Source organism: Cyanistes caeruleus, chromosome 2, assembly GCF_971803275.1.
Source record: "Cyanistes caeruleus chromosome 2, bCyaCae1.hap1.1, whole genome shotgun sequence".
Taxonomy (NCBI): domain Eukaryota; kingdom Metazoa; phylum Chordata; class Aves; order Passeriformes; family Paridae; genus Cyanistes; species Cyanistes caeruleus.
The window spans coordinates 68,028,882-68,054,362 of record NC_141702.1 but is presented as its reverse complement, the minus strand read 5'-3'; the positions used below and the strand labels follow the sequence as shown (position 1 = coordinate 68,054,362).

General features: G+C 40.9%; 1 protein-coding gene across 4 annotated transcripts in view; it reads left to right on the top strand.

Moving 5' to 3' along the window:
• The first annotated feature begins 14,528 nt into the window (after window positions 1-14,528).
• Window positions 14,529-25,481, top strand: part of CHRM3 (cholinergic receptor muscarinic 3) — a 262,933-nt gene continuing 251,980 nt past the window's right edge. For 2 of the 4 annotated variants that reach the window (XM_086877698.1, XM_086877695.1), the window contains exon 1: window positions 14,563-14,787. The gene's annotated coding sequence lies outside the window, so the exon portion shown is untranslated. Of the gene's footprint in view, window positions 14,788-25,481 lie in introns of all 4 variants that reach the window. The other 2 variants (XM_086877700.1, XM_086877702.1) reach the window with 2 other exon arrangements.

Below are 25,481 nucleotides of genomic sequence, written 5' to 3'. Positions count from 1 at the left end.
ACTGTCTGCTCCGCTGACAAGATAGAATTATTTCTGGATTCATTCAAGCTGCAGCACATATAATGCCACACATCTGATAGGGATGTGATGAACACTCCACAGTTTAGAGAGTTAATTGGCACAGCTTGGTACAAAATGCATGCAGGACATACATAGAAAGCAGATCTTCATAGTCTGAAGTGGAGTCCTTCACCAACAAAGAACATAAAAGTGTCATAATCATAAGTAAGAAGGAAACAAAGAAAGTGAAGTTCATAGGATTTCCAAAGAGTCTTTCTGAAATGCCTCCTTTAGTTCCCTCGCTTCCTGATGAAGCCAACAAAATGTGAGTGACTTCTCGGTTTCATCACACCTTTTTTCTGCTTCAAAGCTAATTCCTTGTTTTGTTTTTATTTTACTTTCTGGCTATCTGGAGATTCACATGCCAATGAGTTTGTTTTGTTTTACTAATGAAGGACTGTTTTTTGGTACTAGTTGTTCATACATCCTTCCTGAAGAAGTCTGTAGTTTTCAGCAGCTGGCTAGTTTTTGACAGAGCCAAATTTGAGGTTCCCCTAATATTTTCCCGGCTTCACTGAGACTGAAGTTGGTTTTTGAGACAGGCAAAAGAGAGAGTGTTCACTGCTTTCACTCTGCCTTTACACTCTTGGTAAATAAATAAAACATGGACAGTAATTTATAGCACCTCTAAAATAACCTGTTTATTATCTTTTTGTGCTCCTTTTTTTCTTCTAATGAATCCATTCTAAATAAATTCCTATGTCATGGCCACTGCTGAGGAGTTACACCTTTCTCATACATAAAAAATCCTAGATGACTGTGAACTTGATTCCTGCCTGGCTTGTGTAGTCATATACAGGTAAGTGGATATGATGAGGGATAGTTAAATTTGCTTATAAGGAACTGATCAGTGCATGCTTGAAACAAGGTGGTCTGCTCTGGGTTTATATCCTCCCTTTCTAATCTTCCTCAATTTTTCTGAATATATGGCTTAATCATCAAGTCAAGACACTGATTCCAGGTCTAATCAGACAAAGGTCTGTCCAGGTCTAAGCCAGACAAATGATTGCCTAGTTTTGTGACCTGGCTATCAGGCTTGAACTGAAGCTTTTGCAATTATAATTTTTGATCTGTAGTTCAGCAATACAGATTAAGCAGTGTAATCTGTCATGACCTAGTATCATCCAGAACTTCCCAGCCATAGTTCCACGGCCTCACAGTTCCCCCCAAAAACCCTGCCTTTTCTTTCCTGTTTTTGTTTTCCTCAAATTGAAAATCTAATGGTTCAGAAGAAGTAGGGAGCTAGCTTCTTAATTTAGCATTGTATTACTCAGCAGTTTTTAGAAGCTCTAAATTCATCTGCTTGTTATCTCATTGTGCTCATTATTGCTTCTGCTGAGTCCAGACTAAATAAACTCTTATGTCATGGCCACAGCTGCGCAGTTATGCCTCTCTCATGAGGAAAAATCCTAGATGACTGAGAGCTTGTTTTCTGTCTGTCGTGTGCAGCCATGTATAGGTAAGTGTTTATGAATTGTTGCTTCTCTAATTTAATATTTTGCACTTATTTTGGGAAGACATAAATACAGGAAAGCAGAAAGCATTGCAGAAAAATTGAGTCACTGGAGAATAGGATAAATCTTTAACAGCTCTATGTAATCTATGTAAATTAACTAATCTAGAGCAATTAAATTTATTAGAAATAGAACATGTCTGTGCTGTTTGCTTTTAATATATTTTTTTCTTTATTTTCTTTCAAAGGTTACCTCTGATTGCTGCAAACAAAATGAATCATGCCCTCTTTAGGAAAATATTTATTATAAAGGTGATTAGCCTTTAAGTTAATCTTTTTCTGATTTAAGTCATTATTTAAATAATAGAAAAAGTAAACTTTTTAGGCAAAGACATTATTTAGAAGACAAAATAGACTTACATACATGCAATTGGTTACTCAGGATTTTTGAACACATAAGAATTTTTCAGACTGAGTCTAGCCCTGAAATGGATGATACTGTGTTTTGAAAAGCAGACCTTCATAATGCTTGTTAACTTGTTACAGGTAGTCATGTAAGGGCTGCCCAAGAATCTCAGATGCTGCCATGACATCTCTGAAGTTCCTTGGCTGCTTTCTAACCAATAAGTGTGCTCCACCACCATCTTCCTGGCCCATGCCCAGCACCAACAGGCCTGAGAGATAATCTGAATAGCCTCAAAGATTTGGGGGTATGCACAGATGGAAAATCTCACTTTCAACATAGCTTCAAGATCAGAAAACCACCATGTTAGAATAAGCATTTATCTGCTATTAACATAAAATTAATCTTTTTAGAGTAAATAAAGCTCTAATATAAAAAGAAAAATAACCATATGCATATAAATGTAATATCTCTGAGCAACATTTGTGATTTTCATCCTGACTTATTTTTTGATTCTGAAACATTTCTGGTTTGAGGGTTCCCTATCACATAATTTCCTGTTACCATAACGAAAATGAAGTCAAGCGTATGCTGCTTATTATGGTCCCTCACGTTTGCCAAGCTTTTACTGATTTTATATTCTCACTGAGGAATATTTTTTTCTGTTCTTATATAATCCTATACTATTTAACACCTATAGACTAAGTGAATGGACATTGAAGAAAAGGGTAGTAGCAAAAGTGTAGCAAATGCAGCCTGCTCCGATCATTGGCTCAGGAAACTCTGCATTAAGGGAGTTGATATTAAAAATGCTGACCTTCATAGGCTCATCCTTTTGTACTTTCTTGCTTTATGTTTTCTGAAGTATTTGCACCTTGATCTCTGGCAGGCTCACAGTTCTTCAGAACGCCTTTCAGAGGCCTATGGAACTACACAGTGTATGACATACAGCATTAATTTCCTGCTCTCAGATCATATTTATTGGTGTGTGTTTGTGTGGTATAACTTGTACTGACAGAAGTTCTTCAGATGTGCTTCAAAATTAGAGGTGTTCTAGTCATTCTTCACTCAAGTGAATACTCAATATTCTTGCTGTGCCAAAAGACAACAGAGCACATTACACCAAATCATTATGTTTACATCTACAGTTAAGGCCATAATATTATAATGGTACAACTAAAGGCTACAAAATTTAGAGTTCCCAAAAAATTTCTATGGACTAAAATTTCATTACTCCTGCTAGTACCTCAGGATCCAGAGTTTGCTTTCCTACAGGCTTCCTAAAAGGCTTCTGAAAGGGTCTATGTTGTCCTTCTATAAGAATTCTGAATGCAATAAAGAAGGAAGTTAATCAGAGCAGTTAATTTGATAACTCCAGGTTTTGTTTTTTTCTATTAACATTCGGCATCTAACCGTCCCTGTCTACAAATGTGTAAATTTGGAGTGGTTCTTTTCCTAACTTTTAACTAACCATGATCTCTATGAACATATACATGCTTATCAGTATAAATATGTACATTTTAGGCCTTGGTTTCACAAACAGTTAAACCAAATATTTACAAAATATACACAATAGAATCCTACATTTGTTAGTGTGATTCATGTTTAACACTAGTGTGTAATAAATCCATGCCTGTGATGGCATAACCATTTGCTTGCACTTTTAAAAATCCAGATTAAAAAAAAAGGGAAATTGTTAATCTTCTCTCTTAGATGTGTTACCCTGATAAAAAATATTTTCTAGAAATAGTTCTGCACCAAACTTTGAGAAGAGGTTGCTATGAGCAAAAATGAAATGTGTGGGCGTTTGGAAGTTATGATCAGTCAAATTACAACAAGCACAGCAAACTAAAAAAAAAAAAAAATAAAGGAATAATAAAGAATAAATTCCATTTTTATTTGTTTGGTTTTTGTTTTTTTTAATATAGACTGTGGCACATCCTCTGCCTGAATCTTAATCTACATTAGTGCAAAGTGCTTTTCAAGTCTGTTAGTTTCTTGATCAGCTTTCCTAACTGATTAAAATATCTGCTGGAATGCCCCAGAAGAATATATTATTTTATGGGCATGACTTTTGCATATGAATATGAACATAGAAAATGTATGAAAAATCCATTACTGACTCTGAAGCAGATAATTAGCTTCAAAATGAAAGTTGTTAATAAAAAAAACAAACCTACAACTTGATTTGTGAACCTTTTGACTGCATAATTCTCATAAATTTAATTATACTGCAAATTCAGAAGAGTGGGATTGCAGCACTTATAAATTGCCTTTTATTATTCAGAGGCCTCAAAATAGATTGCAAACACTAATTTTTTAACCCATAAACTCATGAAAAAAAAAGGTCTTCCTGCCCTTCTTTCCATCTTTCCTTTCAAGAGCTGTTTCTCCTTGCTGCCTCAGTCCCAGCATATTGCTGGCCCCTTTGGAAATAACTTCAGCCATACAGACAAACCTTTCCCTCTGAATAATTTCCACTTGAATATACATATCTTAGGGAAGCCGCCAAATCCTTTTCCTACACTGCTCAGCTGCAGGGATTTTGCTGCATAGATGGCATCTCACTATATCTCAGTGGACCTCTATGAGAATTTGTTAAGGCTCCTAAAGCTGAAGGCCAACCATAATTGTTCACTCTTTTTTCAGATCTCAACGGGATCTCAAGTTATTGCTCTCTAATCTGCAGCAAGACGTGCTCTTTTGAAGTGATATAGCACCAAAATACACATTTTTCTGTACTGAGTGAATTGGAAAATCATGTGGTTTTAATTAGCTGTAAAAGGACAGTACAGCAGCTGGTACTACAAAGCATATGAAAAGATTTGCCTTGCTTTGGTTTTGCACTTAGAGAATCAAAGAGTTAAGTGCCTGCTTTTGTTCAGTGAGTGACGAATGTGAATTATGTGGATTGGAGAAGTGGTGGGGTTTTAAACACAGACTCTTCCCATTTCACTTTGGTGCTGCTGGTGGCTGCTAATTAATTCCTGCTCTAGTGCCTGTGTCTGCATCCTTACTGAAACTGTGCTAGTCACAGACTCCCTGAGATGTTCTACAACATTTCTTGAATAACAGGCAGCTGGGGTGCGGTGACAGCACAGCACACAGGCTCCAGCCGACTGTGTACTCACTGGTATGCTCTCAGGCAGGGGCAGGCAAAAGAGAGAAACCCACAGAAAAATCTCTGAGGGGTCAAAAAAGGAGGCATCTCCACGGTGGGATTTCTGCCTCCCTGTTCTGTCAACTGCTTTGTGTGAAAGAAAGAAAACAGGAATTTCAGGTGATCAGGTGGCACATTTCCCTTCCTTGAACGTCTGCTTTTGGAGAAGCTAAGGGACAGTGCCAAATGCTCTGCACTGATATTTCTTGACGCTGTATGAATTTGTCTCATGTATTCAGTGGCACTCATTTTAGGAGAAACAAACTTCTCTCAGGCTCCAGCTTCCCAGCAATCTGCATTAGCCTCACTCAGATGAAAAGGATACTGCATGGGCAGATTGAAGCAATGTGCAAGCAATGAACACTAGAGAACAAGTAATATTTTCTCTGTTTTGCCAGAGTTTGCCTTCAACCTTTAAAAGTATATACAAGCAACTTTTATAGAGTCACAGAATCAAATTTCTTCCGAATATCTAATCTAAACCTACCCTCCTTCAGTTCGAAGCCATTCCCCCTTCTCCTGTCACTAAATGCTTTTACAAACAGTCTCTCTTCATCTTTCTTGTGGGCTCCCTTCAGGTACTGTAAGGCTGCAATTAAGCCCAGAAGCCTTCTCTTCTCCAGGCTGAACAACCCCAGTTCTCTGCCTTTCCTCACAGGAGAGTTGTTTCATCCTTCTAATCAACTTGGTGGCCTCCTCTGGACTCTCTCCAACAGCTCCATGTCCTTCCTGTGCTGGTACCCATGATCTGGACGCAGGGTTCCAGGTGGGGTCTCACCAGAGCAGAGCAGAAGGACAGAATCCCCTCCCTCCCCTGCTGCCCACACTGCTTTGGATGCAGCCCAGGACACGTTTGGTTTCTGGGCTGAGAGTGCCCGTGGCTGGGCCATGTCCAGCCTCACCCACCTGCACCCCCAGGTCCTTCTCCTCAGGGCTGCTCATGACCTGTTTATCCCTCAGCCTTTATCGACACTGGAAGCTTGTACAACTTCAGCTCCCTTCAGGATCCAGCATCAGCAATCCCAGTGAGCAATATGGCACTATTATGATACCATGGAAATGGATTATGTGTATGAGTATTAAATAGCCAATATTATGCATTGTTATCAAAATTATATACCCTTCAAATCTGTGCCCACTAACCTTAAAGCTCTAGAAATAATCACATTTTTTTTATCATATTTATCAGGTTTCATATATCATGTTCTATATGAATGTGAAGAGTTTCCGTGTTTTGATATCTGCTGGTATCACAGAATATTTTGTTGACATGCTAAGGTTCTGGCAAAAATTAGTCACATAACCACATATTTCCTATGTGTATATCTACTCCACTACACTTTTCACACTGATTCCTCTAATGCCTTTTTCTCCTTCTCACAATTTCTGTGCAAATCACTACACTTTCAAAATATTCCTATGTTTTGGGTTTTTTTTCATTGTTTCTAGCAAAACTAAGGGAAAGTGAATTATTTAAAATATGGAGTAGCAAACATACAGTTTTAGAAAAATTTCCAGGTCAATGATCAAGAAATAGTACCTACATCCTAAAGGTGATGTTGCATGAATTGGCAGAGTGCTGATTTTTGCAATGTAAAGTATCTCCAGCTCATTTGATACTTCACTGAAGAAATTCCTCAGTGTGTTCTCTATATGAGAATTGGACTCAATCAATTTCCATTAGTGGGAAATCTATCTCTGGGGGAAAAAAACAAAACAAACAACCAAACAAAAAAAACCAACAAAAAACCCCAACAATTTTTTAAATTCACATAAACAGCATGTAATTTTCTTAAACCTGTCAAAAATTAGAATATTCTTGTCTTAAACAGAGCTCAAATGTGGAGATACTAGGGATAAATGAATTGATATTTGTGTGACATTATTCCACAAGGAGTTTTGTTGCTTCAAAACTACTGAACTTCATTCTTCCAAGGTATTCTTTAAAACAGCACCAAAGGAGCCACTAGATGTGTTGGCTTTTCCCCATATAGTACATACACCATAGTGGATGTCCACATAGATCCCCCAGCAGCATTGCAAATTCAGCTATAGGGACATGGTGGCTTAACCTTGGACAACTGCCAGACACCTGTACAGCAGCTCTCTCCGAAATCCCCTCCTAGACAGGAAGGGAGGAGAAAACAAAACGCAAAGCTTGCAGGTCAGAACAGAAACCACTCACTGAGTAAGTGTCCTCATGGGTAATACAGACTTGACTCGTCAAGAATTAATTTAGGTTATTGCCTATTACTAACAGTGGTGGATATAGAAATAAAGGGCAAAAATTTAAACACCTTCCCACCAGCTCTCACCTCTATTTCCCAGGCTCAACCTCACCCCTTTTTTTCCAGCTCTGCTTCCTCTCCCCCAGTCCCGGGCAGCACAGAGGGTCAGGACAGGGGCTGTGGTCAGTGCATGGCAGCTCTCCTGAGCTGCTCCACCCCCTTTGCACTGCTCCCTGCTGACCTTCCCCAGGGACCTCAGGGAAACCATGCTCTGCCCGGAGCACCTTCCCCCTCGTCCTGCTACTCCCTCCTTGCTGCTCATTTTGCCATTTTTCACCCTTTAAAGAAGTTGTGTTTGGCCCTTTCTGAAGCACGCCTTCCTGAGAGCAGCCAGAGCAGGTGGCAGGGCTCAGTCGGGCTCGCCTGGGATGGGATGGGATGGGATGGGATGGGATGGGATGGGATGGGATGGGATGGGATGGGATGGGATGGGATGGGATGGGCTGTGCCCGGCTCCTACCTCTCCTGCAGCACCTGACAGAGGAGGGAAGGACACTCCTAAACCATGGCTGGATGCAAGTGCACGGACTATTCTTAAAAGCACATGAAGTAGGTCAGGTTTGAAAGGGATGCAGCTGTCTAGATACTCTGGGCTAATGGAGCTTGACCTACAAATTTCCAATGTGCACTGGATGTCTGTAAAATGCACTGGAATAATATGTACCTAAAGTTTATTTTTAAAACTTAGAATCGATTAAAGTATGTGCTTCAAGACCTGAGTCTTACAAAACTGGACAATCAGAAGATTTCATCATTTTTAAATATTCTGTCATAAATGCTCAATTTATGATAAGCAATATGATGTACCTCTGGTTTCTGCCCAGCAGACCCTCTCCCAGTTCCTCCATTACCATGTCACCATCTACACCTGATTGATGGTGTTTCAGGGCTTCACAGTCTGAGATTAATGACCAAGTTCCCACATCTTGGTCCTTTGATTTTGATGGAAAAAGTGGGATTTAAATTGTGGAGGTTAAGAAAGGAAAATATTTTTCCTGCCTTGCAAGTGGCTGAAAGGTCATTCTTGAGCTCAAGTTGTTTAAATAATTTATTGTGAGCTACTGAGTCATAACAGAGTTACTGATCTGTCTTTTAATACAGTGACATTCTATTTTTTGAACTCTATATTTTTTTATTCTATGGTATTAAATAGCTCTCAGTCTGCAGTAGCCAGAAATGTTTAAGCGTGCTGCAACTGCATAATGACATATCAGATCTGTACCTTTTAAAGTGTGTGTAGCAGAGAAGTGCTGTGGTGGGATTGCTAAAAAGAAGTGTTTTTCTTGGGAATAACATTCCTCTACCAGCTTTGAGTGTATAATTTATTTTCTAAGCAGCCTGTGCATACTCGCTTTGCAACAGGAAGTGATTTGAGACTCCAATGCTGATCTATTTTTTTCATTTCTGCACTGACATTGAGAGCCTTCCTACCTCATTAAACTTGTTTTCTTTATTTTGTGTGTTTCAGTGTTTTGTGCAGTCTAGGGGTTGATATATACCTTATTAGTGATTTTAGTAACTCTTAAAAGTTACCTAGAAGATAAAATTTCTAGTATTTTACAAATTTAGTTTTGTATTCAAGTTAAATAACAAAGTATTTTAATTTTCCCCACATAATTAAAAATATTTTTAAGTACTGGAGACATGGATCACATTAAGTGAGAGAATATGGAAATCTGACCACTTGAAAAGTGTTTCTACCAAAATTACTTTCCAGTTTCTAACTACTTTGATTGCAAACTTTTCCCTCACCATAACTGCAAATGCTTCTAGTTTCTGTTTTCTCAAGTAAGACTGCACAATCCTCTTCGTCACATTTGCTTCTTTTTCCTTCTCTCTTTTTTTCACCCCGAACAATTATTATGGACTGGAGCTACACACCATTATGAGAAAATGGTCCCACTGGCAGAAAATAAAAAGTATAGAAGAAAAATCCAAAACAATCCGCATCTAAAGAAGGAAAGAAATGCTGGATCCGATCAGGAAGCTGTTGGGCTCCACGCAGATCTATTCCCTATGCTGGTTGCATTTTGTTGAGGACAGAAATCCATCCGTGCAAGGGACCCAAGGGGTGCCACAGACTTCCACCCTTTCAGCTCTACAATTCCCCCATCAAGCCACTGGAGTCTCTCCTCACGCGGTTTCCTCTCACCCATCCTGCACAGTGTTCTGCATCCTTAAAGTGGGGCATCCTTAGGAGCCTCCTTCCAGCACAGAAAGAGGTGGGAGCTTAAAACAAGAAAGGTAAAGAGTATGAGAAATCATAATATTGAAAATGAGCTATGGAAAAGCTGCTTTTAAAGGGAAGAACTGCTGTTACAATGAGCATACGCTCAATTTATACTTCTGCTGGGCATTAACAGGTGTCAGGGGAGGAAGGCAATAAATGTATTTTTTTTTGTATTATGTTAATAAAAACCCCTTATATCTACTTAGCTCTTTATTAGATCTGCTATTGCTACTGCATGCATTTCACAACTAGGAAAGACTGATATAAAGCTTACAAATGCCTTCAAAATATTAATTAATTGTTTTGGAAGTGTTTCCCATTATGTGAAATCAAAGTGTTACAAAAATCAAATTAGCATGTTAGCAAATATTTGGCCTAGAACTTGAATTGCTGTCTTGACTAGACCAGCTTAATATAGACAAGGCTCCATCTGAACATGCTTTTTTTCTTGTATTTATTTTCCTCACAAAAAAACTTTCATATGTTATATCCAATGATGTTTGAAATTATCAATTTGGAAAATTGTGGATCACTGTCATCTTTGTTGGACATTTTCTGAAACCATAATGATATATGAATGAAACCATATTCTTTAGATATACTAAGAAAATGGCACAACTTGTGTCTCATTGTTTCAGCTATGCTTAGTTGCTGGCTTTAGTGTGACCCTGATCATCAGTCATTAACACGATTTTTATTTTGCTTATACTACAAGGATCACCTGAGTTTATAGAGTGGTGTGTGGTTTGCACTGATTTACATGATGAAAATCGGATAAAAGGCAGTTTTAGTAGATTGTGTCCAACTTGATCCCTTTCTTTAGACAAGATAATTTTCTTGACAAGGGTAAATTCTGCAGACTTGATCTATTTGGCGCTCAGCAAAGCTTTTGGCACAGTGACACATGGGAAACTGTTAGTTAAGCCGAAGAGGATGAGGATTAGTAAAAGAATGTCAATACAGTAAAGCATTGGACAAAGAGGAGACAATGAGGTGTGTTGTGTTGACAAATCAGCAGGCTAAATGCATAGTCCTGGTGAAATTCCTTATGGAGCAGCAGTTGCTTGGCCAAAGTGAGGCATCTGCCAGCTGAGGCTCTTGCTGAGACATAGAGTGAGGCAAAACAAAATAGTACACATAGAAGCTAAATACAGGAATTTCTCTTGTGAGCTGGGCGTTATCATTTGGAAACAAAAGAAGCAAAAGAAATGTTTGTCAATACTGTTTGGCCAGAGGGTAATTAGTATAGGTATTAGCTAACAATGTGATTGAGCTGTGGAGCAGCAGAACGGACACCAGCTTACAGTCCAGGACACTCTCACCTCTCTAAGCTCTAACAGGGTGTATTTAGCACCTTGTCCAAAACTGGTATATAATTACACCTATATTGAAGAAAACTCAACCTCTCCCACCAAAAAAATAAAAAATAAAAAAAAAAAAAAGAAAAAAAGAAAAAAGAAAAAAAATATGATACAAAAATGCAGCTTGGACAACCAGAAAAGAGAAGGACCCCATTTACAAAATAAGACTATGAAAGTACAAGTTTAGAATAGCAGAAGTATGGAGGGGACATTATAAAGGCATTAAAATGCAGGAGAACGGTGAGCTAGCTCAAGTCAGGCTAGTATCATCAGGCAAGATGAATGGGAATAAAGTACTCAGAAATAAATTAAGGCTTAAAATTAGAAGTTCCTAACTATTATAGATGTGAGGATCTGCTGTTCCAGAAGAGCAAAATGGGAAGATGCAAAAAGTAAAAGATTATCTTTATAATCTGGTCTTCTGAATGAAACGACGTGATTCCTGATTCCATGTAATGAACAAAACCACAGACAAGGAAGTGATGTTACCCAAGAAGGTCCTTCAAGGATAACTTCAAGGAATGCTCAGTTAATTTCTTAATGAGCTTTTCTGTATCTTAGCTTCAGGTACACAACCACAGAGCATCCAGAGGGTGAATGTACATACTCTGGGAACAGCAGTGCCATGAAGACAGGTACAAAAAGCAAAGCAGTTCAAGGATGCAGAATCAACATTTCAGTGGTCCTCAGCAAAAGAATGTGTTGTCCATCATTTGTCCACTCATCCATGTGGTGCTCAGTTGTACATCCCCACCTTTCTTGCAGCACTGTTCTCTGTGAGGGTTGGCACACCCATGGTGACTTGCTCTTGATCCTCCAGGGCATCCCACATGTCAGTTACATTCTATATTGTTCAGTGAGAGGAAAAAGAAATCAAAATCTTGAGAAATGTGCAACCTATGATGCCAGATTTTCTTCTTATTCCCATAGATAACTCATTCAAAAAAAACAAACAAAACATGAATTCCTACTTAAAAAAATCCAAATCAAACCAACCAAACAAAAAAACTCAAAAATCCAACAGCCTTCTGATTCATCTGGACCTTTGTGCCTTCTTAGGAATAGAATGTAAAGACCTGTATTATACCTAGGAGCTGTACTGTGCAGGTTTAAACCTCTGGTCTCTGCTCAGCTAAAGATCTTGTTGAAATCAACGGATATTTTCTGTAAAGAATATTATCTAGCAGTATCATTGCAAAATTTATTCCCATACCTTAGGCTTCCCTAACCAGTTCACTGCCTGCCTTGACACTTACTTCTTTATACAGACATTGTCCTATACAGGTTTTCTAGGATCACTGATTTTAGTGCGTATACACTTGCTTCAGAGGCTCACTCTGCGTGACTCAAGGTTAAATATATTTATGCTACACAATTGTACCAGGCAACTGAGCCCTGATTTATAAAGTGTTGATATGTTCCTTAAAACATGGCAAATTCAAAGCCAAGATGATCTCAGCTTGCTTTGAATCTTAAAATGAATGCATTTTCTAAAATACATTCTGTGTTATGTACAGAGATGACTTTCCCCACAACCTCAGAAATTAATGAGGTTGTGGTAGCTACAAAGCTATACAATTTTAGACACTAATCATAACATAATTTACTATTTGGAGTGGTTCTCCTCCCCCTCATGAATGGTCTATGCATTATAAAGATCTCAACCTGAGATTACCTTATCTATATTTAGTGTGCTTACAGCTGGGAAGCCCTCACACAAATTTAACAGCTAACACAAGCAACGAAGGGGAAAAGATAGTCGAATTTTCAGCAACATCTTCAGCACAAAAATAAATGCACTATTTCTAATATGATCTAAAAAGACAGTGGTGCACCCTGTGAGCTCATCTCCAGCACGTGGGGGTGCTGAAATGCAGAAACACCAAGGACAATCGCATTGTGAAGTGTCACCTAGATGACTCAGAGGGGCTCACAGCTGCAGTGAAACCCCAGCTTCCTATTTCATGGGATAGAGCTTTTTGTGATGCTATTCTGAGATGCAAGGTAAAAAGAAAAGCATAAAGGCGGTAAAGCAACATACCCAGAGCTCAATAGCAGGGGAATCTTTGCACAGCAAGATGTCTTCATTTTTTCACACAAAAGTAGTTTTCATTTTTTGCTTTTTCACCCCACAGGTATTTTTTTAGAGTGTTGTGAATTACCATTGAATTAATTTAAAACCAACAGATTAACAATTTTTCTCTCTAAGTGTTGAAGATTGATACCTGGAACTTTACATATTCCTTCACAGGCTCTGGTCATGGCTACTCTTCACAAAGGATCCTATGGCATGGTCTGTAAAAACCCCGGTGTAAGGACAAAGGGTGCAGGTGATTCTTCCTTACTGAATGCAGAGGGTGAAAGATGGACCCCAGGTTTTTAAAATTTTCTTCTGAACGTAGCAGACAGTCTAAACAATAATACTTACACGGTTAATAGAGAATTGCTGCCCTCGAAAGGATACACTGCTGTTTTGTTTCTGTTCTCCAGAGCACTGCTTTGTAACTTTTCTCTTACACCTAGCCAAGAAATACACAAGCAGGCAAGCAGAACACACCCTGCTCCCTTATGCCATAGCAACTTGGCGGCCAGCAACTCTGCCCGCAAAAACAACTGCTAAATGCTGAACTTCTTTTGTGTTGAAGGATCTCATATTTATTGATCTTTTATGACAGAGGAAACGTGGCAGTGTGAGACACCTCACTTTGATGCAGCGAGTTACCACAAACTTCTACAGGATCTTTCAAAGCGCAGATTTCTTACATTCTTCATGTTTTAATGGAATATAAGCATATATTAATAAATTATTTGGCTTCCTTTGAGTTTGTAGCATACTCTGATTAGCTGAGAGGGAAGAATATTTTAAGCAGACCTTTTGAAAAGTTGATAGTAATGAATAAATACCGTATTAATATATATTACAGAGCTATATAAGGGTATAGGATTTGGTTGATGTCTCGTTAAGAGGCATATTTAATATGCAACAGAAAATGATTTACTCTCCACAAACAGGACCGCAATCTTCAAGCAATAGCTGCTCACACATCTCAATTAAAACCAATAAAAATAGATTAAAAAATTGGGGGGGGGGGGGGGGGGAGGAAGAGAAAAAAAAAAAAAAAAGAAAAAGAGAGAAGAAGCTATCGCAGACTGACGGAAGGCTTTCCCACATAACCGCATGTTCTGTGAGTCCTCGCTACTCCGCGGGTTGTTGGCAAGGGCGAGGGACGCTTTCGGCAGCCCTCTGCTTTTTAACTCCCCGTGTCCCGTGGCGGGGGCTGCGGCCGCACTGCCTCTCGCTCGTCCGCTCCCGTGCGCGCACCGCCGCGTCCCAGCAGCTCCGAGCGCCGCCGGGGCCGTCGGGCCGCGCAGCTTCGCACCTCGGCGGGGCCGGGCCGGGCCGGGCCGGGCCGGGCCGGGCGGGGCGGGCTCCGTGAGGTCACGGCGGCCGGGCCAATGAGCGGCGCGGCGCGGCGGCCGGCGGGGCCGGGCTGTCCCTCGTGTGGCGGCTGCATGGGGAGGGCGGCGGCGGCGCGCGCGGGGCGAGCGGTCCCGGCGCGCCCCCGCCCACCCAGGGGCCGGGACTGAAGGGGCGGTGCCGCTTCCCGGGCACAGGTGCGGCGCTGTCGGCGCGCTCGGTGTCGGTGTGGGTGTCGGTGTGGGTGTGGGTGTCGGTGTGGCGGGCGGGTGCGGAGCGCCCTCCTCCCGGCGGGGGATGTTCCGGCCGCCGGGGGCGCGCCGCCCGTGGGAAGCGCGCTCCTAACGCCACCTGGGCGTCGCAGGGAGCGCTCGGCGCGGAGCGGGCGGCGCGGGGTCGCCGGGAACCGGGCAGGTAGGAAGGAGGAGAAGCGCCGCTTCGGGCGGGTCTGAGGAGCTTTTGTGCGTGCGTGCGTGTGTGTGTGTGTGTGTCCGTGTCCTCCCCAGCGTGCGCGGCTGTCAGCCGGGGCCGGCAGCGCGGCGGGGCTCGCCGCGGGGAAAGTTGTGCGGACGGTCCCCGCTCGGAAGCGGCCGAGGAGCCGCAGCCGGGGCGGGCGGCTGAGGCTGTGGCAGCGGCGGCGGCCGCCGGAGGGCTCCGCGTACCGCGGCGGGGCTGCCCCGCTCCCGGGGGCACTCGGAGGAGCGGCCGCTGCCGGGGCCGGCGCGGTGCCCGCCCCCGGCTCGCTGGGGTCGGGGGTGGCGGCTGCACGGTGCGGCGTGCCGTCCTGCGGCGGCTGGCCTCGGAGCGGGGCTCGACGTGCCGCCGGCTGTCGGGCCGGTCCCGCTGGGACAGCGAGGAGTGCGCGGCCTCCCCGGGCAGGTGGCTGGCAGTCCCCGCGGCCGTGCGGTGTCCGCTCGCTCCGGATGAAGGAGGCTCCTCGGGACTGCGCTCCCGAGTGCCCGCTGTCGTGCGGCTGGAGTTCGGGAAGGCGGCGGAGGGTAGGGCGTGCGCCGCCAGCGCACCCACAGGAGCGCCTGAAGCAGAGCCCGAGTGTTTCCTTAAAACCAGAACTAGCCGTGTTCCCTTCGCTGTGTGTGTCTTCTGGCAGAGAAACCCGAGCGGACTCGTGTGCAGGGCTATGGATCCGCTCATGTGGGTTTTCATAGTGATTAGCTGCCTTCCGATTGCCTGGGATTACTTTGGAAAAACGCAAATCCCAGCTAATATCTGTGCTGACCATATATAGAAGTAGTCACAGACAGAAGTACTATAACTTCAGTGTTGCTGACACAGGTTGAAAAACTTCAAAAACAGCAAGAAAAAGCCGGGATTAGTCCTGAGGATGTTTTTGTCCAAGAGATCTATTTTCCTGAGTTTGATTCGTAAATTGACTGAATTATTTCTACTTTTTGTTTGTTTGCTTACCTGCCCATACTCCTCAAAGTTAGTGAATGATATATTGATTTTATTTCGTTTGCCTCTATTTAATCTGGCAGTGTTTGCTTTGCTTTCTTGTGTTGGACCAGGACTGCAGCAGGGAATGCTGCTTTTTCCGGAATCGAGCCTGGTTTGATGGCTTTCAGAAACGTGCCTCAGCTTGGAAGCGAGCATGTTGCTCATATATTACCAGTTTTCCATGGCATGGAAGAAGTATTGTAGGGTTTTCTGATGTTGTGTGCTTTGTGCTCTTTTTTTTTTTTTTTTTTTTTTTTTTTTTAAATCCATTGGGTTGTTTGTTTTTTTAATAGCTCTACTATTACCAGAAGCTTTTATGTGTATATTATTGTCCTATGGAGTGATATGAGGACTACATTTTCCAGGGCTGAATCTCATTCAAAGTAATGTGCTTTTATTTCAGTGTCATGTGCATGTTAACAGGCTAACTCCAGCAGTAGGGAACAAGAATCTGTTGACTTGAGCTGAACCACTGAAAACAATTCTCTTGGACTGTTTCGGATGTAGCAGTTTTGCTGGATTTTAGTAACAAAGAAATGAAATGCTCCACGGGCAATCCAGTATGAAATTCATCTGACTTACTGGCAGCTATATCAAAACATGTTGCAAGTTCTCTTCTACTACTGCCATCAAAACCAGAAACTCAGTTTTGTATGTTTTCATGCTTAATTCAAAAGAAATAGAACCTAACCTAATTTATTACAGTAACTGTTGTGAGTGTAAATTCACCTCACAGTTTTCATTCACCTCATTTTCAAGTGGATGAATAGTAACTTTCTGGAGGGAGCTGATTGCATGTGTTATAGCATGCGTCTGTATATTGTCAAGTACAATGCATTTTTCTTTCTGTTACTGAAAAACAAAATCGTCTAAAATCATCTTACTCATAGTAATATAGTCTGCATCCAACAGCTTATTAATGTATTTTAGAGCTCGTTTTTGTATTTTAGAGCTGCAGTCTCAGAGGCAGGTTTTCATAGTGAAAACCAGCCATGACCATATGAAACATCATAAACACAGTGCCCAATGGTGCCTTAAATTACAGTTCTAGGTATTAGTGTTAAGGAGTAAAATGTCTTGGTTAATTTGTAAGCTGGTCTAAAAAATTGTCACACTTACTACACTCTTTGTTCTAAACCTATAGCAGCTGCTTTAAAACTATCCAACCTCCCTTTCCTGAATTAGTGTATTTGGGTTTTAGTCTTAATGCCATGAATGTTTTCAGGGTCAAATCCTGAAATGCTAAAGAAAATCTTGTGATGACTAATGTGGAAATTTCTTCCACATGAATGCTACAGCGTTATGGTTCTTATGCTCATATCTTCTATCCTCCCTCAGTCTTCATTGTAGCAGACAGCCTAATTGTGTACTTTGTGCCAGCAATTACTGTGCTTACGCAATGTTATGTGACTCGAGGAGGAAGGGGTGCAAAAGGTGCTTGACACTAGGAAAACGTTTGAAGTGATCTGGATGACCTTAATTAATATTGCTCATTATCGTATTATGTCTTGCTTGCCATTAAGGGGAGATGGTGTTCTGAGGAGGAAACAAAGTATCTGTGCAGCGTTTGAAGGCAATGAAAGCTCTGCTCAGTGCATGTAAATGCATGGCTGCTTAGTTTAGTATGAAATATGATAGAAGGGTTTACTAATGTTAATGGTATCCCTTACTGTAATGGCAGATTCTCATTTAGTGAGGATATATAATTAATCTTCAAAATAGGGAGCAATATCTCTAAGAATATATGGGGGAGGATATGCAATGCCATCTCAGTATCTTTATCTGTATTTAAGTACCGTAGTTTGGGAATACGTAGCAGATGTTTTAAATGGATCTGTAAACTTGGAATAAAAAGTAGTAACCTGGTAACACCAGAAATGGTCTGTTTCACAAGTCCATTCATCAGTGTTGTTACTTTATCTGTGACTCCTTTCAGGGTCTTCCTTCTGTTGAAGAATATCAGTGCTGCTGGGCTGCATGGTTGCTGTCGATGTGAAACTGTCAGAGGTGCTGGGGGATTGTCCGTCACCTACACCTCTACAAGCACAGATTGTCCTTCCCAGCCCACCCTACAGCATTGCAGCGTATTCCAGGCTATGTTCCTGATGGTGTTGGGGTGCAAAACATTATAAATAAACTTAATGTAAGCCTGGTGTGCCATGATTAGATTAAGACCTCATGCTCAGGAGTTGTTTATGTCTTATTTTTGGTTTAAGAGAGGATAAGAGCAGGCTGCAACATTTTCTATTTCTTGTGCCTTGGTTGAGTGCCAGCAGAACACAACCTTGTCCATCCATGCCTGGCAAGGAGATGCAGTGAGGGCAAAGAGACAATCAATTTTTGTGAATGTAAAATGTTGAAATTACTGACTGTGAAATAGGTGACAATGAACGATTAACCCCCCTCGAATATTCTAAGTATGTAGTTTCAGGCTGGTGGCACCTGTTGGTGTAAAAGAGGGAAGGCTTAAATGAGTTTCTTTATTAAATGTTTGCAAACTGAAGGCAAAGCCTTTTCTACAGTTGGAAAAATCTTCAGAAAAACTAAAGATGTCAGTTATATTACAAATGATAATCAGTGGCTGCATTGAGAGCTAGAAGTAGTTTCACACTTCTCTAAATTAATCTTGATGGAGATGGTTACAGAGAAATAATTAATAATACAGCTTCAGTATGGATTATCTGAAAATGTTTTCCTGGGTATGATTTGAAAATGCAGATGCTTGTCAATGCCATTACCTTTCCTTCTCTGTTTTCTGTGCTTTCTTTCTAAGGATGGAGTAAAAAAAAACAAACAAAAAAAAACAAACCAAAAAACCTGTTTAATTTAAAATAATTTCCTGCAAGCAAATTCAAAGTTTTGTTCATTTAGCCCAGTGCAATATAGCATTTTAGTCACAGTATCAGAGTTCCATGCACACCAAACATCAGATAAATTGTCTGTTTTTTGTTGTGAGCACTAGGCCTGATCTTGATCTTCAGGAGGTTGTGGCTGCTCTACTAGTTTGTAGTCAGTTCTTGTGGGATTAGTGAATATGACTAGGGGCTTCCAGGATTGTTCAGTTACATTCAATGAGTTAATGGACTTGTGCTCTATGATAAATATTTCTATAGTCTCTGTATTTTTCCTTTCCCAGTCTGGATATAAGAAGGCTGTGTGATGATGTGTAAGGTTAGTACCTCACCTTATTTGGATGATAATCTGTCCTCCTTCATTCCCACAGGAAGAAGATTAATTATGGCATACAAAGGTTTATAATAAAAAAAATCAAAAGTTTACCTCTTACAAATAAATTCATAGACAACTGAGAAATTCGAGTTATTAGGACACGTCTCTGTGTGTACATCATTTCTTTCAAAGAAAACAATCTAATCTTGGTGCCAGGGGTTGGCTGAGGGGCTTTGTACAATGTTGTTTGCCCACTGAGCTGTAGCTGAGTTTGTGTGTAGCATTTTGTCCATTACTACCTTATCTGACAGCATTAGGAGTACTGGAGGCAGATGCTGAGGGCTCTTCTTGAACCATTAAGGCTCCGTGTGAAGTAAGGAGGGACAACTTTTCAGGTCAAGTGTATAAAGTCGTGACAACGTACATCTTCCTGCAGCCTTGTTATTCCTGTCTGTTCTTCTCATAAGCAGGAGAAGACCCTTCCAGCATCTAGGATTAATGGGTTTTAAGAAAGCCTCCCAACATTCCTGCATGAAGGTCTGAGGTATCAGCCATAGCACCTAGAGGAAATAAACCTGACAGTTTTGAAGGGGAAGAGTGCTATCTATCATCCACAAGGATTTATAAAAAGCCTCCATTATTTCATTATGAAATAAGTAAATTTGAGTTCAGTAATTATGTGGGATTCTAATAGCGGGAAATACATTATTAAGGCTGTCAAATGATACATTAAAAAAAATTCTCACTAAATACATACTGAAGAAGCAAAGCATTTCATTTCTTTCAGCCTTGCACTCCAGGCATGTAGAGCCCCTCTATATGCTTTATAGGATTGAAATAACAAGCCAAGCCTTTCAAAAAAACCCCAAAACCTTAAATACCTTGTAGAAGAGCTTGGGCTACCAGACAACCAAATAATTTGGTGAGATAATAGCAGTCTTGGTGTAGTAAATTAATTATCTCTTTTGGTTTTGTATGACCTGGAAAACACTTGTCTGCTTCATGGCTGTTAATCAGGGATGAGAATAAGCAGGTCATTATCTTGAAGCAACATACTTTCATTCACTAAAAATGCCATAGGAAGGTCCCTGCAAAACACTGGAAAGAGCAGTGTCAAATCCATAGAGAAAAAGTATTCAATTCCCCTTCCTGATACTCATGTAGAGGAGCTTGTCCCACAGGGTTCTGTTATGTATGAAAGGAGACACATCCCTGGGGTCTTATGGGAATTCCTGAAACACAGCAGAGGCTGAGTCTGTCTCGAGGTTTTTAAGGCAGCAATATTCATGCTGCATGTACTGAAGCATGAAATATCCATCATGCTTGCTTTTATAGCTGCAAGCTTTATATTGGTCACCTATGCAAAATCTTACTGGCTTTTTTTTTTTTCTTTTTTTTTGGGGGGGGCAAAAGCCTTTTTGCACTTTCCCATGTTTCTCTAGTAAAAATTGATAGTGCTAATTGCCACTTCTTTTATCATTAATTTCTGAATCAACACAAAGTATTGCTATAGCAACAAATCCTTTCGAACTTCACTGCAGACAATTAGTAGGAGAATTCAATCTCAAAATGTAATAAGCCCAATTGTAAGAACTATTTGAAGGATTAAGGAACTTTCTTTTTAAAAAGAAGGGGCGTAATATAAATACTCAAAACTGTCATGAAAGAACAGGACTTGAGAATTTCCAGCATTATCTTCTTATTAATCGTTTCCAGTTGCTGTACCAAGGTGCATAGTTGCTTTGAACAAAATAATTACAGCACACTGTGTCTCCTCGGAGAAAAAATATATCATTCTGTGGAATACTCTGGAGATTTTTATCTCTGATAATAATGTTTTGACATAAACCACTGCATCTCTTCTCGAAGTGTGGTTGCTCTTCAGCCCTGACACTGCATGTGCAGGAAAACCCTAAGTAAGTAGGTTTCAGGATTAGTTGGACAGCAAATAATCCAAATGTATGAAGTCAGAATTAGATGGTGCTTTATTTCTGCTTTTTCACCAGCTGAAGCATCTTTTTCATCAGAGTGGATTTCTATTTGCATTTTACCTTGTCATCTCTCTTGATAGCAGGCACACAAGGGAAGTTACATGTATATGCACACACAAAAATCAGGAAGCATAAGGGGTGTGGAAGTACAAAATACCTGAGGAACACTGGAAAAAAGGGGAAAGGTCTGCAAGTTTATGATTGATGTTATTACCTGTGATAGATTTTGAGGTAGTGAACGCTTATAAATCTTTAGGGGGAGCTATGCTTCTAAGGATGCTGATTGCATTGAAAAAGGTTGTGTGAGAAGAAAGTATATGGACAGGTGAAGGGTAAGAATGATAAAACCATAAGGAAATGAAGAGGGTAGTCAAAGGAGGAGCAGGACTTGTAAGAGGGACGTCTGAAGGGAGCATCCTGGGATCCTGTGACTCTTGCATACATATAGGACAGAGAAAAGAAGGGGGAACTGTAAAAGAGCCAGAAGGAAATGGAACAATGTGACCCTAGGTGCTGAGGGGAGAATGTGCCTGTGGTAGACATCCTGGGAAGGACATGATGGGGGAGGAAAGGTTGTTTTGTGGATTCTTCCTTCACCTCATGAAGTGGGTGGCTTCAGAATGGTGCTTTGCTACCAAGGCTGCTTCTTCTGTTTATTACCTTGTTATCTTGTATGTATATCTTATTATTCTGTATATTATCAAAGTATGTTTCATTACTAGCAGTGACCCCACCAACCAGCAGACCATCTGTGCTTACCCTGGCCAGACTGTTTGCCTTACAGATAATAATTGGGAGGAAATAAATACTGAAAATGTTATGGCATGCAAGGCCACACCTCAGCAACTTTCTCCTGTCAGAACACCTCTTCTTGGAGAGCCCTTCAGAGCCCTCTGCACAGTGTCCAAGTTACTATTTTCAAGCAAAGTTTTAAATTTATTTTCAAGTTGTATCTCTTGGTTCTTCCTTTTATTAGCACAGTGGTTTGTTAACTAGGAAATCTTAAAGAAAATTCTGCAGTAAAGGTTAAAAGAGCATTACAAAAGACAGCAGTGAAGAAATGCTGAGTGTCTTTTACTTCCAGGATTCTTGGAAGGCAAATGATCCCTGGACTATTTATTTATGTAAATATTGTTCTAAAATATCTATTGCAGAAAGCATCTAGTAGCTCAGATAGCATCTGAGCAGTGTCTTTTAAGGAGAGATGAAAAAAAGGATTGAAGTCCTGTCTTTGGCTTGGAGCTGCTGAGGTAAATTCAAGAAAACTTAAATTTAGTTTGGAGGCTTGCAGGGGAGACTCCTGGATTTCAAATGCCTTTGTATTATTTTCCTGATCATTGTTTTGTATAAAATTATCTTGTATTTTCTGTGGAAAGAGATGGAAAAAAATCCATCTTAAGAAAAAAAAAAAATTCTCTGGAAGAGAGACTCTGTAGTGCCTGGATACAGTATAAAAAAAGCTAACAAAGAATGGCTTTAGAGCAAACACTGCTGAAAGGTCTACATTGAAGCAAATACGTGTGAAAGAGAAATTTACAGACCTACAACTCAAGGGGTAAAGGATTGTGCTTTAGAAAACAGTTGCTAAAAATACTGGTATACAATGCAGGTATATAAATAGAAAAGCAATGAGAAAAGTTTGTAGCTCCCATTTCTGGAAGCTGCAGTTCAATAGCTGCTGGCTGGTGATGATGTGTTAGGCACATGTATTGGTTCTCCTTTCCCTTGGTGTAAATTTGCAGTGTGATACGGGGATGCATCAGCAAGTTGAAGGCAGTGTCTGGCTTTCCTGTTGGTCGACAGTCCTAGGTGTGTGCCTTGGATTGTAAGGTTTTTCCTTTCCAGTCATACATGCAGCTTTCCCTGGAAAAGCATAATGCCTAAGAAGACTTTGAAATAAAAATACGACTGTCTGTTAGTCTTCATCCTGTTCCATAGCTCCATTCAGAAAATTCAGTTGTTTTGTGAAAGCAAGTATATGGAAGGTGAAGATGAACTGTACTTTTCAGAAGCAGCAGACGGTGTTTATACTGCTCACTACTGAGTCAGTAATTTTCATTCTCACTAAGCTCAATGAAAGCTGTGTTTGTTTGCCAAAGGGAATGCTAAAGAGGCAAAAATATGCAAGCAAGATTGAAAAAAGGTTTATTGGGCTCATGTGGCTGGATTTTGGTAGCAGGGGGGATGCAGGGGCAGGCTCTTTGTGAAGCTGCTAGAAATTTCTCATATGTCAGATGAAGCCAGTGCCAGGCTCAAAGATAGTCCCACTGATAGCCGAGGCTGAGCCCATCAGAGATGGTGGTAGGACCTCTGGGATAACATTCAAGAAGGGAAAATGTTCCTGTGCAGGACAGCAAGATCAGTGAGGAAGGAGTGGGAGGGCAGGGATTCCCCAGCAGTCGGTGGTGAAGCAGCTGTCGCCCTGCAGCTCCTGGAGATCCATGATGGAGCAGATACCCACCTGCAGGAGGCCTGTGGCAGAGCAGGTGCATGCTCTGGAGATTGTGACTCTGTGAAGTTCTTGCTGGAGCAGGCTTCTGGCAGGAGCTGTGGGCCCAGAGAGAGCAGCCCATGCTGGAGCAGCTTTTCTGTCCTAAAAGCCTGGTTCAGGTTTTCTTGTGACCTTGAAGGGGACAGTTGTGGCGGTTCATGAAGAAGCACAGCCTGTGGGACAGACTCAGCTTGTAGAAGTGGTTGAGGACTGTCTCCTGTGGGGGGACTCCATGCTGGAACAAGAACAGGGCAAGAGTGTGAGGAGTTCTCCCTCAGGAGAAGAGTGGGAGGATTTCTTCTCCGTGGGGAGGAAGGTGCATTAGAGGCAATATGTGATGAACTGTGAATTTCCCCTAACCAAGGGGAGAAAGTGTTTTTAGGATTTCACTTTAATCTTCATTATCCTAGCCCAACTTGGACAGGGAAAATTTTACAACTTACTACCGAAGTGGAGTTTCTTTTGCCCATGATGTCAGTCAGTGGGTGATCTCTCCCTGCCCTTATTTTGGCCCTTGAGTCTTTTTCTGTATATTCTTTCCCCTGTTCAGATTAGGAGGGGAGTGATAGAGCAGCTTTGTGGGCACCTCGTGTCCAACCAGGGTCAACAAAAGGTTCATAAATACAGCAGTAGGCTGAAGCTTTACATGCTGAGGCTTTTCAGCATGTAAATCTGCTGCTGCTATCTGCCAGGATCAGCTCTTGAATTATGGTTATGGTAAAATCGAACTTTTAAATGCCTGAAATGGAAGAATGATGATTATGCAACTTTTGTAGGCTGACAGCAACAGTGAGGAGAAAAACCAAATATGATCTCAAGTTAATTTGAAATAAAAAAGCTCATCTCACCTAATTTCCTTCCCACAGTTTTAGTATACTTAAACAATTTTAACTTGTCATGTTTGCAAGCTAAGAAAATGGAGTTTTGAAGATAAATATGATCAAGTATGTTGTTTCCAAGAAGAAAATATTGGAATTGAAACTATTTTAACGTCCCGATTTCTGTTTAATGTCACTAAATATCTAATACCTAGCAACCTGCTAGTGTTGGCATGCAGAGGTCTTATCCTTGTTACATCATTTGGAAATTTTTGTGGTACAATGAATCATGCAGGTGATCAGTATCCTTTTCTCTGTCAGATATGATTGACTTTTTTCACTTGATATGTTGTTGCTTGGTGGATTGGTTTGTTTCTAGGAATAATGCACACCCTTTACAACAGCTGTACCGTCTTGCCTCTGCTTCTCTTAAATTTTGCTCTTGTACTGTTTTTATAGAAGGTTAGGAGAGGAAAGGTTCCTTTAAAAAACCCTCACCAAAAAAAAAAAACCCAAAAAAAACCAACCAAACAAAAACCAGACACAACCCCAAAATCTTATCCTTTTGATTTTATCAGATAGGAACATTTCCTGGATATGGCTTACATAATGGGATGGGTAATAATTTATTTGCATTGTATATTTGTTTATGTAACAAGAACGCTAGAATACTGAGGACACTTGGGCTGCAGTCTTTTGTGGTTGTGTGACTTGTATGACTCTTGATTATGCCTTTTGATTCTAGTTGGAATTGGGTGTTGCAGTGTCATTAAGGAGAGTGTTTCTGAGTATTAATGTTGGGCATACTAGAATCCTGGGTTTCCAGGCAGGTCCTTTGAATTACTCAGATTTTAATTTTTTTTAATTGCCCATGTGATTGAAGCTGCAGTTGTGTTTCTTTTTAGCCTGAGCAGCTATTTTCCGTTATACATTTATTTTTTACTACTGTAAAAATACCATCTGATGGCCTTTCACTTGGTTTTTTAATTGGTAATACTGCCGCTCCTGACCTGAGAGTAAACAAAGTCCAGGCTTTGTGGACTCACTGGGAAGTGACTTGAATCTACAATGTTAAATTATTAATTTAATTTTTGCATGGATTGTGAAAAGTCTTGCGTGTAACACATGGCCAGTTGCAGGATAACATTGTTCGTTTAGGGAAGGTAAGATAATTACCATACTGAT